Here is a 12,500-nt window from a genome sequence, read left to right as displayed (position 1 = left end):
CGCGCGGGAGAAGAAGTGTCTGAGGGTGTCGCGTCCGCGCGGCGCGCCGCGCCGCGCGGATAATCATATCGATCGTCATCGATGAGTATTTTCAGAGTAACGTAGGATATCGTGGCTGGTTAAAACGTGGATCTCTAAAGCGTGTCCTCTGCCTATGAAGAAGAGAGTCGGCCGTGTAAAACCGGCCGGAGCTATTGAAAAACGTGTGTGTCCTCGATTTACGGAAAAACGTATATACGTGTCTACGCGGTATGTATGTACAAATATGATTCGCGCAATCTATATATACAACCAAATTAGAATTACGATTTATTTAACGTTCGGCCCACATCGCGGTAAAGCAGCGTGGCATCTCGACAGCTCGCGCGACGACGGGCTCGTCCCTTCCCTTCCCTCCCTCCCTCCCTCCTTCCTCTCCCTCCCTTCCCCTCTGTCTCCCTCGCCTAGCCCTCTCGTGCCTCCAGCCGTCTCGACGAGCAACGAGTGTCTGGTAGACGTTTAAAAGTTGCACATGAAACGCCCGCCGCCTCGCCATCAGCGTGTACACGTTGCTAAAGATCTCTCTTAGACCTCTCTCCCTCGCCCGGGATCATCGCGCGTGCGGCTGCCTGACGCGTCGCCCTCGCGTCGTCCGAGCACTCTCCCTCTCTCTCTCTCTCTCTCTCTCTCTCTCTCTCTCTCTCTCTCTCTCGACCCTCCCTCCGCCCGTTACTTCCAAAAACGACCGACTCGCGCCCCCGAGACTCTCTCGCTCTGACTCGCACCGCTTAAGTGCGGGAAACCCGCTCGGGATCAACTCGGTTGACTGACGCCGCCGCCGACGACGCCTCTCGGCGGGAAGCGGCCGCGCGAGGAGCGCGCCCGCCCGCCCGCCCGCCCCGCGGAGCTAAAGCAACGGGCGCCGTTCGCGTTTTTCGCGCCGCGAGACCTCTCTCACGCGCTTTTCCTCCCACATCCTCCCCCCCTCCCCTCCCCCCTACCACACCTCACCCCGGGTCCTCCTGCGTAACGCGAGCCGGTTGCTCACGAGTAGGCAGGTATCCCCTCTCGCGTGCCTTGCCGCATTGTCGCGAGACGCGCATCTTCCGTTGGCACCTGCCAGGAAATTTATTGTTCGGGGAGGAGCGACGAGAAGAGACGGAGAGAGCCTGAAAGTGTCCTGGCCGGCCTCGCGCTATCGGACCGCAGACTGTCGTTCAACGTAACGTTCCGCGCCCGCGATGATCCGTGTAGCTCGCCGCGTGTCTCGCCGTTGGAATGAATTGATACGTAATCGTCTACAATATACGCGGCCGCGTCCGGTCCAGGTCTATAATAAATATATACCTCGCTCGTGACTTCGCGCGGAGGCTCGCTTCGAGCGACAGCGAGCTGCTGTGTGGAGAGCTTAGCTGAGGAGGAGTACGACTAAAGAAACGCGGTGGAATGATCGTGGAATGCATCCGACAGTCCGTGCGAGGATACGTTTAATATGTATATGTATATATTTATATGTATATACGCTCGTGCATATTACACGGTTCTCACGTCGCGTACACTCGCGCGCGCACACGCACGCACGCGCCCACACACAGACGCGCGCACCAGTCTCTCTCACGATCGCCGTGATAACAATAATCGTAATAATAATGACGGTGATAATAATGATAATAATCATTCTCCGGCGCGAATCGTTATTGCGTGCGTAACGGTCGCAGCGGCAATTAGTGCACGCAATCAATGAGCCAGTTAATAAATGTGCTTACGCCTACGTCTACCTAATTATACGATCGTAACGCTAATCATCGTAATCGTAATCACTCGTATGCTTGCTCAGGATCTATCCTGCCGCTGATCGACGAACCTATCTTTTTTTTTTTTTCCCCCCCTCCGTCTCTAACGATATACACGACCAATCTCACGAGGACACGACGTGACGACGTTTCTCTCTCTCCCTCTTCCTCTCCCTCTCTCTCTCTCTCTCTCTCTCTCTTTCTTTCTCTCTCTTCGCGAGACTGCAAGTTGACGGGATCGACGCGTATATTTGCTTCCTTTTTAAATACGTTTGCAATCGACTCTGCGAATCGGATCTAAAACGAGCGATAATGTTATCAATCGGGCAATTGCCGTTCGAAGGGCGGCATTAAATGCTTCACCGCGAGCTGACCAAATCGTTACCGAGTACCGAGTAAATGTGGATCGCGACCACGATAAAAATATGCTCGCTTCGCGAGAATTCTTTTTTCTCCATCTCGAAAATATTCCCGCTACACTATTTCCAAAGCTTTTTTTCGACTTGATTTAATAAACGTACTTTTTACCCCGTCGTTTTTATTTCTCGCCTTTATCTCCAGCATCTTGTCCAGCGCATAATAAAGCCGCGGCCGATATGCGCCGAATGCGGCGCATTTCGATCGGCGAGCGCCCCGGGCGTTCAAATCGCGAGATAATTCCGCGGTCCGGATTTAAACTGAAATATCCAAACTTTCATCGGCGTCGATGCCGAATCGCGCGCGCTGCGCTGCGCTGCGCATTCCAGCTGCGCTACCTAACCCCCGAGTCGAGATGTGTCTGAAATTCAGATGGAAAGCACGCTTTTCGATCACTCTCGCGGCCTCTCCCGTGCACGGGAGGAACTCTAATATCCAAGTCGTCCCGCAAGCATGTCGAATAAAAATCCTACCTAAGTCGTCCGACGATCGACGCGCAATAACCGAAGCGAATCGCCACGTTCCACGAGCGCGGACTTCCGGCGAGGAAGATGCCGCCCGCTATCGCGAGGTGAGCGACGAGCTCTCACAGGAAGAGCCTCGCGAAAAAGCTCACGCGAAAGGCGCCCGCTAAAGTCAGCCGAGTAAAGTCTCCTCGCTCGCCCCTCCCCCCCCCTCCCCCTCCCCCAACCCACGCTCGAGTCTTTCCATCCCCCGTTACATCCATCGCGAGAGCCGAAAGGCTCTCCCCGACGTAGCAGGGTCCTGTCAGCCCTTACGGCACGAATGTCTCGCGCCCTTCGCCTCAAGCCTCACCACGCTGCTTTACGACGATCACCTCGGTACTGTTTAACCTCGCGTACCCCTAACTTCGCGTTAGCGTCATTTTAGTTTTCCTTAAGAGCATATAAAAAGTCGTGTGGCACATTGACGGTTGGAATGTTATTTTGTCTTCATTAAATTTATAATAAGAATCATAATTAATTAATAATAGTAGTAATATAGTATGTTTTTTTTTTTGCGGTGTTATTAATAATATTGTTTTATGTATCGTTTAATAATAATAATAATCATAAGAATCATAATAATAATAATAATAATTAATATATTTTATATATAATATATACCTTTCTGTGTGTATTTTTTTTCTTTTATATATACTATAGTAGTTTATTTTTCCTCTGCACTTATCGTTTATATTCTACGCTGACTGCGGGTTTTGATTTGTGAGAAACCTCGCCCACGGCCTCGACGTCGCGATCGACGGCGCTCCGACGGCGCCGAACGGCGATCGGTCGGCACACACACCGAAACAACAATCGGCATATCCGTCTCGTTGCGTCCGTGCGTGTCGCGAATCTCCGCGACACGCGCGAGTCCCCGAGAAGACGAACGTTCTCGGCGAACCTCCGCCGGACCCGTCATCGTCGCGCCCGTCCTCACACACACGCGATCGTGCGATCGCGATCCGTCACGAGCCGAGCTCTGATCCGCCGATCAGCGCGTCCGCGCGCGGCCCGGAAGCGACCGGTCTCGCGCGACCCGAGGCCGAGGCGATTCTTGTTTTCTATTTTTGCATTGCTCTTCGTGGCATCTGCATTTAGCGTTAAATCACTGTTGGATATATATGACGTAGAGACTGTATTTTATTTTATTTTATTTTATTATTTTTTGCTTTGTAATCTGTAACCTGTTAAGATTCTTTTTTCCCCCTGTTTTCCTTGCTTTGTCGCACGGCGACCGTTTGCGGGCGCCACGCGCGGACGCCACGCGATCGCTGCGTGCCCATTGCTGAGAGAAATGTCTATTGTTGCCTGTAGTGTGTATGTGTTGTTGCCGGTTTTCAGTTTGTTGCTTTGCTTCGCTGGACACCGGGCGAGTATGCAGCCCGGTGCGCGCACGGGCGTGCTGGTCCGATCGGGATCGACGGTCGCCGCGGCGATCTCAGGCGTCAGGTGCGTCGCGCTTCCGATCTGATCTCCCTTTCTAATCTACCGATTGGACCCGATTCGAGGTTCCCCGCATCCGCGTCGAGTCGAAGCGCCACCACGGGGGGCTGTGTGTATTTTTCTCTCTCCCTCTTCCCCCCCCTCTCTCTCTCTCTCTCTCTCCCTCTCTCTCTCTCTCTCTCTCTCTCTCTCTCTCTCTCTCTCTCCATCCCTCCGCCTGTCAGGCTCGTCTCCGTCTCCGTCTCCGTCCCTCCGTCTCCGATCGTTTTCGAGAGATCATCGGGAGTGATCTCTCTGGGACGCCGATCATCGCTCGCGATCGGTGGCGATCGATTTCTCACGACGGCCGATTCCGTTGCAACAGAGCGATTCTCTCCAGCGCGCAAAAAAACGGCACGCTGAACATCGAGACAGAGGGAAGAAGAGAGAGAGAGAGAGAGAGAGAGAGAGAGAGAGAGAGAGAGAGAAAGAGAGAGAAAGAGAGAGGAGAGAGAGAGAGAGAGAGAAAGAAAGAAAGAGAAAGAGAACACCCCCGCGCGGCACGCCGACGAGCGATCGGTTCCTCTCGTTGATATGCTCCGTTGTCGATTGGTCGTGCTCTAATCGTCGCGCGCGTTTCCCGAACTGGCGCTCACCATCTCGCGAGCGAAGGCGTGCGCGTCACCGTCGATCCCGTCTCGGCGGCCCGTCTATTACTGTAAGGAGACGACTGGTATCGGGAGGCTGCAATGTTGTTGTAGCTGTAATGTTAGAGAGCAGACTGCGTGTACTGTTATTTTCTGGTATGCTGATTCGCGTGTCGCCGAGTATGCGAATGCGGTCCGGGGGTGGGGGATGGGGGAAGTTAGCTGCGGGGTGAAAGCTGTATAAGAGCGTAGGGTTGCGCGGAGGTTCTCGTTGGCGGAGGGTTAATCCTGTCGTAAAGAGCTCGAGGTGGAGGTGCGGAGGAACGGGGCTCGGGGACTTTCCGAGGATCGGATGCTTATAGTTTCCTTAATTTACCTCTCCCCTCGATTAGTCACTTTAATTATTTTCCTTTCTTACCTCTTTTCTACTCCATTAATTAACCGTTAAAACCATTGTTGCCCGTAGAGGGGACCCGATCTGCTCGGCGACCTGCTCGAATCGCCCGCGAGTCGGGACCGGGACAGCGAGAGCCACGCGACCAACAAACGAGAGAATTCACACGCGCGTTTTTCTCCGCGCGCGTGCGTGTCTATATGTATGTATGTATTGTACACGTTTGTGCACGTGTTTGCTTTTTGATTGATTTGTTACCGGTGGTTCAGCGTACTTGGTCCGTAAACTAGTTGGTCGTACTTTGAAGTTCCGGCGTATCCAGGTTCGTGGTACTTTTGGTACTGACATTTGATTGGAGCACCGACGACACCGATCTTCCGACTATGTAACGCGATTTCATCGTTAATCTCCGCGCGCCTATATTTATTCCAGCTATCCGGGAAGCCGGGACATCTCTCTCCTCTCGGCGATGTCGCCTCGACGGAGTGGATGTCATTTCTTAGCGCGACCAATTAGTCGTCGATCTCTCTCCTTCTTCCCGGTCGTGACCCGATGAGAGAAATCGCGTGGTAAAATTACGATAGGATCGCACTGACCGAATGGGACGAATTTTCCGTTGGAAATCTGGTCGCGGATACGCGGTCGAGGACGACCGAATACGGGAATATACTCGCTCGTCGTCGTCGTCGGTGGGAGGTAAAAAGAACAAACGGAAGGAAATGACTCGTCGTCGTTTCGCGCGACGACGCGTGGCTCGTGCCGTCGCGCGGTCCGCTCGCGATTCGCGGCCGATCAGGCCGGGTCCGGCGATAGTGATAGCATGTAGAAAAGAACACGATATATAAACAACTAAAGCGCCAAACTACGAGTACCATCGGTGCTAGCTGCGTAGTACCAGCGCCATTTACCTAATCGCTACTAGTCGAAAAGTCTAGGCTGAGTCAGTGCAGGCGAACGTTCGCCTCCGATCGGCATCGACGAGAATGAGATCTGCGACTGTCGAGGAGACGCGACGCGTACGTGTGACAATTTCTCTCCCTTCCAATGACAACTCCACAAGCGTCGATTGTAATTTCGAACAGAATTTCTTCCTCGCGCCCCGAGCTCTTCTGAACCGGTCATCGTCACAGTCACCACTCGATACCGATGTCGAAGATGAAGAGAGACCTCGCGAGTCGAGATTCGCCGCGGGTGTTGACGAATCAACAGCCGCGGCCGGCTGCCGATCGCCACGATGTCAAAGGGGATCGGAGAGCGCGAGACTCTGACGTTGACCTCGTCAGAGACGAGATCGGGAGCTGGAGTCGCGAGACGAAACGCACAACACGGCTCCGTGCGATTTTTTACCGCATCGAGCGCGAACGATCGAACGCATTGCGATTGATAAGGAAACTATCCAATTATCGAACAATCACTCAGCGGCTCCGTCGTATCGTAACGGATTTGCTTCGTACACGAACGACGGAGTTTTACCCGTCATTTCACCCGGCCGATCAAAGACGGGCCGGATATTGTCTCCAGCATCCAGCCCGGCCCGGCCCGACCCGACATCCGAGCGTTACACAGCGGTAGAATACGGAATAGAAAACGGCGAAAACGTACAATCTCGCGCAGCTCGTTCATTTCCACAGCTGTCGCGAGTCGCGCTCGGGGATACTCTCGACAGTCGCAATACGAGGAGCTTTCGCCTTCGCCTTCGCGAGCCCTCGGAGACGATACCTCAGCACCAGTTTCCCCATGTTGCCATTCTCGCGCTCAAATCTTCCGACTCGTTCGTCGTATATCTATCTACCCTATCTACGATACATGTTTGTCGTCCGACGTCGAGACGACGGGCGTCGATTCGCCCAGTTGAACACAATTCGGTCGGTACTCTTCGTCCCATTCTTAACTTTTTTCCTTCCCTTCCCCTCCCTCATCTCTGCCCGCATCTTTCTCTCGTTTTTCCTTCACTTTCCCATCCCTTCCCTCCCTCCTCCCTCACTCACTCTCTCTCTCACTCTCTCTCTCTCTCTCTCTCTCTCTCTCTCTCTCTCTCTCTCCCGCATCTCTTTCTTTCTCATCCCTTTTGTCTTATTATCTTCACCTCACGGTCTCCGCGCGTGCGGTCGATCAACGTATACAATGCCGCTCGCCGGCGCGAGCCTTTTACGTCTTTAGAGTCATTGCATGACTAGAGCCTACGGATTACGAGCTTATTAAAGCCGATCAGGAAGGTACCGAGTTCCCGACCCACGGGGGAGACCATCTCTCTCGATTTGCTACATTGGTTCAGGCGCACTCGCGCGGACTTGCCCGACTCGTGGGCGCGCGGTTCTCCCTTCGCGCGCGTTCGCACTTTCCTGCACGTTTCCGATTTCTCCCGTCCGTCCGTCCGGCCGGTTTTCACCGGTGATTCGTGTATCGATACACAAAAATATCACAGAAGCAAGATTTCCTTCGGTTCCGAGGCGAAAGTGATTTCCAATTTGGACAGAGCCACTGGCTCGGGGGGTCCGCGCGATATCTCTCGTCGCTTGAGAGCGACAGAAACAGAAAACGCGTCATAAACGCGAACGTAAGAGCAACAGCCACGCGCGCGCGGAGTGGTGTCTCTCGTGGCCGTTATTATCCCGATCCTGGCAATGACGATAACGACGAATATCATCCCCCGGCGAAATTCACGCTGGGTCAATCGCGCGCAGCGCAGATCGATATCAGCAACGAGGAATCCTCCCGTTACATATATCGAGAGCGCGACGGCACCGGGGAATAGAGACGCCGGCATATCGCAGCCGGGAGAGTTTGGATTAAGCGCGAAATGATGTCGTTACATTAGCACTCGATACGAAACGCGTCTCGTCAAATTCCGACGAAGGAGAGATCCGCGCGCACGCGAGGGAAGACCTTTTCTTCCGTCGAATCGACGTCGGTCGCTTGTCGGTGTACACGTGTATGTGTGTCCCGTGTGTGTTTACGTATACGCGCGAGCGGTGTGCACGCTGTTTGCGTGTCGACTGTATGTGTGAGTGTATCGTGTACGTGTGTGTATGTGTGTGTGTGTGTGTGTGTATGTGTGTGTGTGTGTAAATGAATGTGTGAAACCGTGTATCCCTATATGAACGACAGGCCAGCTCTTCGTTGATCACGAAAATCCCAACATTCGAGAATGCGTGAATTGAAAATAGAATTTAAAAAACGGTAACCTAGCGCGTAACAGTTCGTTTTGCTCCATTTTTCCCCAACCGTGTGTGTCTCGCGTGTGTGGATATTTGTGTGTGTGTGTGTGTGTGTGTACATACGTGTATCTGTGTGTGTTCTGTTGCGCGTGTGTATGCGTGCGCGCGATGTGGCCGCGCTCGTCGTCATCGCGTGTGTGTACGTAGCGTGAGCTCGTGTCCGTGTACCTAATTGCACTTATTCGAAAAAACGGAACGTAAGGTTGAACGCAAGATGGCGGCCGGACGGCCCTGGAACGTATGTGTAGGTAATATACACACCCTTGTTTAATTTACTTTAATAAGAAACTCTACACACCGCTTTCGTCTTCTTATCGCGTCCGCCGTTGCTCGCTCCCACCCGGCCAACAAGCGCGCTCCTCCCGAACTGAGAATCTGTTTGCTGCTACGGTACTCTCTCGTCTATTTTCGTTCGTGCTACTGCGAGTCAGTAAAAACATAATCTCATAACTTAGGCACAATTTGGAACTGTTTAGACCATTTTTCACACGACCCCGGTCTGCTGACGTCCGTGTGCCCCGACGAGCGCGAACGCCGCTCGTGACGGGCGTGCCGTTCGCTGTTCGCAGCACCGGCGGCAACGACGAAAACGCGAGATAATCAGACGGAAATGAGAGAAAATTCTGAGGATAAAAAAAGAAGAAAAAAAAAGCCGGAAAGAGAATTATTAATTTTATCGAGATTATCGATTGTCAAACTCGCCAATTGCTTGTCTCACTCACACTCGGCTCAGCAACTTTGGCAACTGCCAAGGCGCTGCTGCACGTCGTCTCCGCCATCTTACGACAGACAAGGACGCATGAAGACGCACGGTGGAGACGCTCCTGCCGATTCCTCTTTGCATATTTTGTTTCTTTTGGACTTTGAGCGAATTAACACGCGCGGCGTTGCCCGCCTCGTCCGAAATTTAAAGTTGCGAAACGAACGACGATGTGGAAATGTGAAGAACCGAGTCGTAACAATCGTATCACAGCGAACGCTCTCGCGAAGAATTCAATATCCCGTCGAGCAACAGTGTATCTGGCGCGAAGCGGAAGCGCGGAATAAAATTTAATCGTTCGCGGATTGCGGACGAGAGACGAATCGCGATCAGCGTCGTTCTCCCTCTCGCCGTCCACGCTCGCGACACACGAACGTCTCTCGCTCGAGCCATACCAAACGTGACGATATTGTGAGGTAGCTGACATTGAGCCGTTTCAGGGCCAATCGGGCCAAATCTTCCAGTTTTGTTCCCTTGTTCTCCGCTAGCCGAGTCGCCGCGCCTGAGATGCCGCGGTCGCTCGTCGAAGGACGAGGACGAGGACGCGCGCCGGGAGAAACGGGATGTCGAGTCGTCGGAGGACGATCCCACCCTCGCGCGGCTCAGGCGGGCCCAGCGAGAAAAGCTCAGGCCTCGTCTCACCCGCGCGGGGAACGCGATAATCGCACCGGCGACGATCTCAGGCTCCGCTTCTCTCGCGTTCTGTCGGTCGAAAGTATGCGCGCGCGCGTGCGAGAACGTAAAACAGCCATGGAACGAAAGCGTCAAAACGGGAATCTTTGGGCCCGACTTTTCCGAGCGATGCCCGCCATCTTGGTCCCGTCTGACCACCGGTGTGGATCAACGTAATTTCGCGATCTCGCTTCTTCCGTCTCCCTTTCTTCCTATCTATCTACCTATCTACCTATCTCTGTCTCTCCCTCCCTTTCAATTGTCTTTACTCTCCCTCCCTGTCTTTTGCACGCTCGCTTTGTCCCCTTGGCTCTCTCAGTTTGCTCTCTCTCTCTCTCTCTCTCTCTCTCTCTCTCTCTCTCTCTCTCTCTCTCTCTCTCTCTCTCTCTCTCTCTCTCGCTCTCTCTCTCTCTCTCTCGCTCTCTCTCTTTCTCTCTCGCTCTCTCTCTCTCTCTCTCTCTCTCTCTTACTCGTCTTACCTTTGTCTTCGCACACCGTAATTACAATAGTCTTTTTTATATATATATATAATATATATATATATAATATATCCATAATCTTATTACATATACACTAGCTGGTTACAATAATTTGTGAAAAATATACATCAAAATTTTGTTACTTTTTACATCACAGATATTTTAATATAATATATCTTCTTTTAATTCTTAAAGATTTTTCTGTTTCCCACCCCGTATATATTCGACCAATCCGTCACTCGCCGGATTGTTTAGCGTATCGCCCGCGACGAAGGGAGAGACGGTAGGATGTACACCGGCACGAACGGGCGAAAGGACCAAAGGAGGGCTCTTCTGAGTTCCCCGAGGCCTCTCTTACACGCTCGCGCGACTCCTCGTCGCGCGCGCGCGCGCGGCACGACGATCGTCCTTGCGTGCCGCAGCCGAAGAGACATTTTCCAGACGACTGTACGCGCGAGGATCCGAGAGACATCGCGAGACAGCGTTCACGGGATGCCCCGATTTTTTTTCTTCGGGCGTCTCGCAAACGCGCGTCCCGAGCGCCGGGGATTCGGAGGACCTTCGCGCGTTCCCCCCGCAGCGATTTCGAATAACGACGACGCGACAATCGTTCGATTATCCGCCGATTGTCTCCGGGACGGAAGGAGAATCGTCGGGAGAGCGCGCGCGCGCGCGACTGCAAATGCGCGCATAAAAGAGGCCCCGAGCTCGATCTCCGCCGAATAACGGAGGACAACAATGCGATTTCGACTCGAAGTAGCTTCCGTGCCGCCGTGCCTTCTCCGTCCCGCTCGTCTCCCCCGGGAAAAGAAAAGAACGAAAATCGACAGTGCTTCAACAATCGCGCGTCTGCAACGGTACCTGCCTAGCCTCGAGTTCTCTCATTTCCCCTCTCCCCGACGATCGCGCACGGCAGATTTCCTCCACGCGGAACACGGGAGGGGCCCCCCCGTCTCCGTCTCGATCTCGCGCTCGAAGAAGGTCGCCGGAAAGATGGACGAACGACGTGTCCCTCGGTCCCTCGACGCGAGTCACCTGCCTCCTCCCTTGTTGTCGCGGAGGGGTACGAAGTCGTCCCTCGCGTCTCTCATCGATCGATCGACCGGCCGCGTCCGGACGGCGCGGCGATTGCGTCTCCGTGGGATCGCGACGTGGTGTGCCGCGTAAAGTAGTCTCGCTCGTCGGATGAAGCGACGAGGTTCCTCGGTCGTCCCGCACGCGAGCGAGACGCGAACACCGCCGTCGCGGGCGCGTCGATCGTGCCGATTGTGTTCGCGACCCAGTCGTAAATCTCGAACATCCGCGTCGTCGTCGTCGAAGAGCCCGCCATCCGCGGTCGCAAGAACGCGCCGGCCGCGCGCGCGTGTTTCGCGCCAATTGCGATACTTATGAGGAGGAAATTTCAAGACTCGCGGACTCGAATGTTCAAGCGGCATCGATCGAAATTTGTCCAGGTTGTAACTTTCATATCATTCGAGATACTCGGCCGACTCGCGGCCGAAAGAAGTTATTCGCGTGTAGCGTGTGTGTGGTCCGCGCGCGCGAGAGAGAGAGAGAGAGAGAGAGACAGATACGACCGGCTAAAGCTGCTGCTGCTGCTGCTGCTGCTGCTGCTGCTGCTGCTGCTGCTGCTGCTTTATGCAATCGAACGCGAAGTTCGTCAGAACATGCCTACGGCCTCTGCGAGGCATGTTCAGACAGGCGGGCAAACGTCATTACACATCGATCGCAAATCTCGACATGCCGGCGCTCTCTCTTTTTGCCGGCGCGTAATTTTCGGACTGGTCATGCGCCGGCGAACGCGCGCGCGCGCGCGCGGCTGAAATTGCGACTACTACACACACCGCTCGGGCGGCATTCTATAGCAAGGAAATCAGCAACAATTTGGCCGTGCCCGGCAGCTTGCAGAATTTGATCCAATTACGCGCGGCCGGCTATCTCCGTAGCAACCGCGAATTATTTTCGACGACGCGGACGACGCGGCGTCGATATGGCCTTCTCACATTCGTCTCTCCTAGGCTCGATTTCCGCGCTTCCTCCGTCTACCTCTTCATCCCCGGAGGTGTGTCGTTCACACTTCCTCTCTCGCGAACAGAGAGAAACGACGCGAAGGACGCGTACCGCGTTTGCAGCCCGACGGATCGTTGGAGATCTGAGATACGCCGATTATAGACCGCACCAAACGTCGCGACGAAACATCGTAACCGTAATTG

Source organism: Harpegnathos saltator, unplaced genomic scaffold (assembly GCF_003227715.2).
Source record: "Harpegnathos saltator strain DR-91 unplaced genomic scaffold, Hsal_v8.6 scaffold56, whole genome shotgun sequence".
Classification (NCBI taxonomy): Eukaryota; Metazoa; Arthropoda; class Insecta; order Hymenoptera; family Formicidae; genus Harpegnathos; species Harpegnathos saltator.
This window is presented reverse-complemented; position numbering follows the sequence as displayed.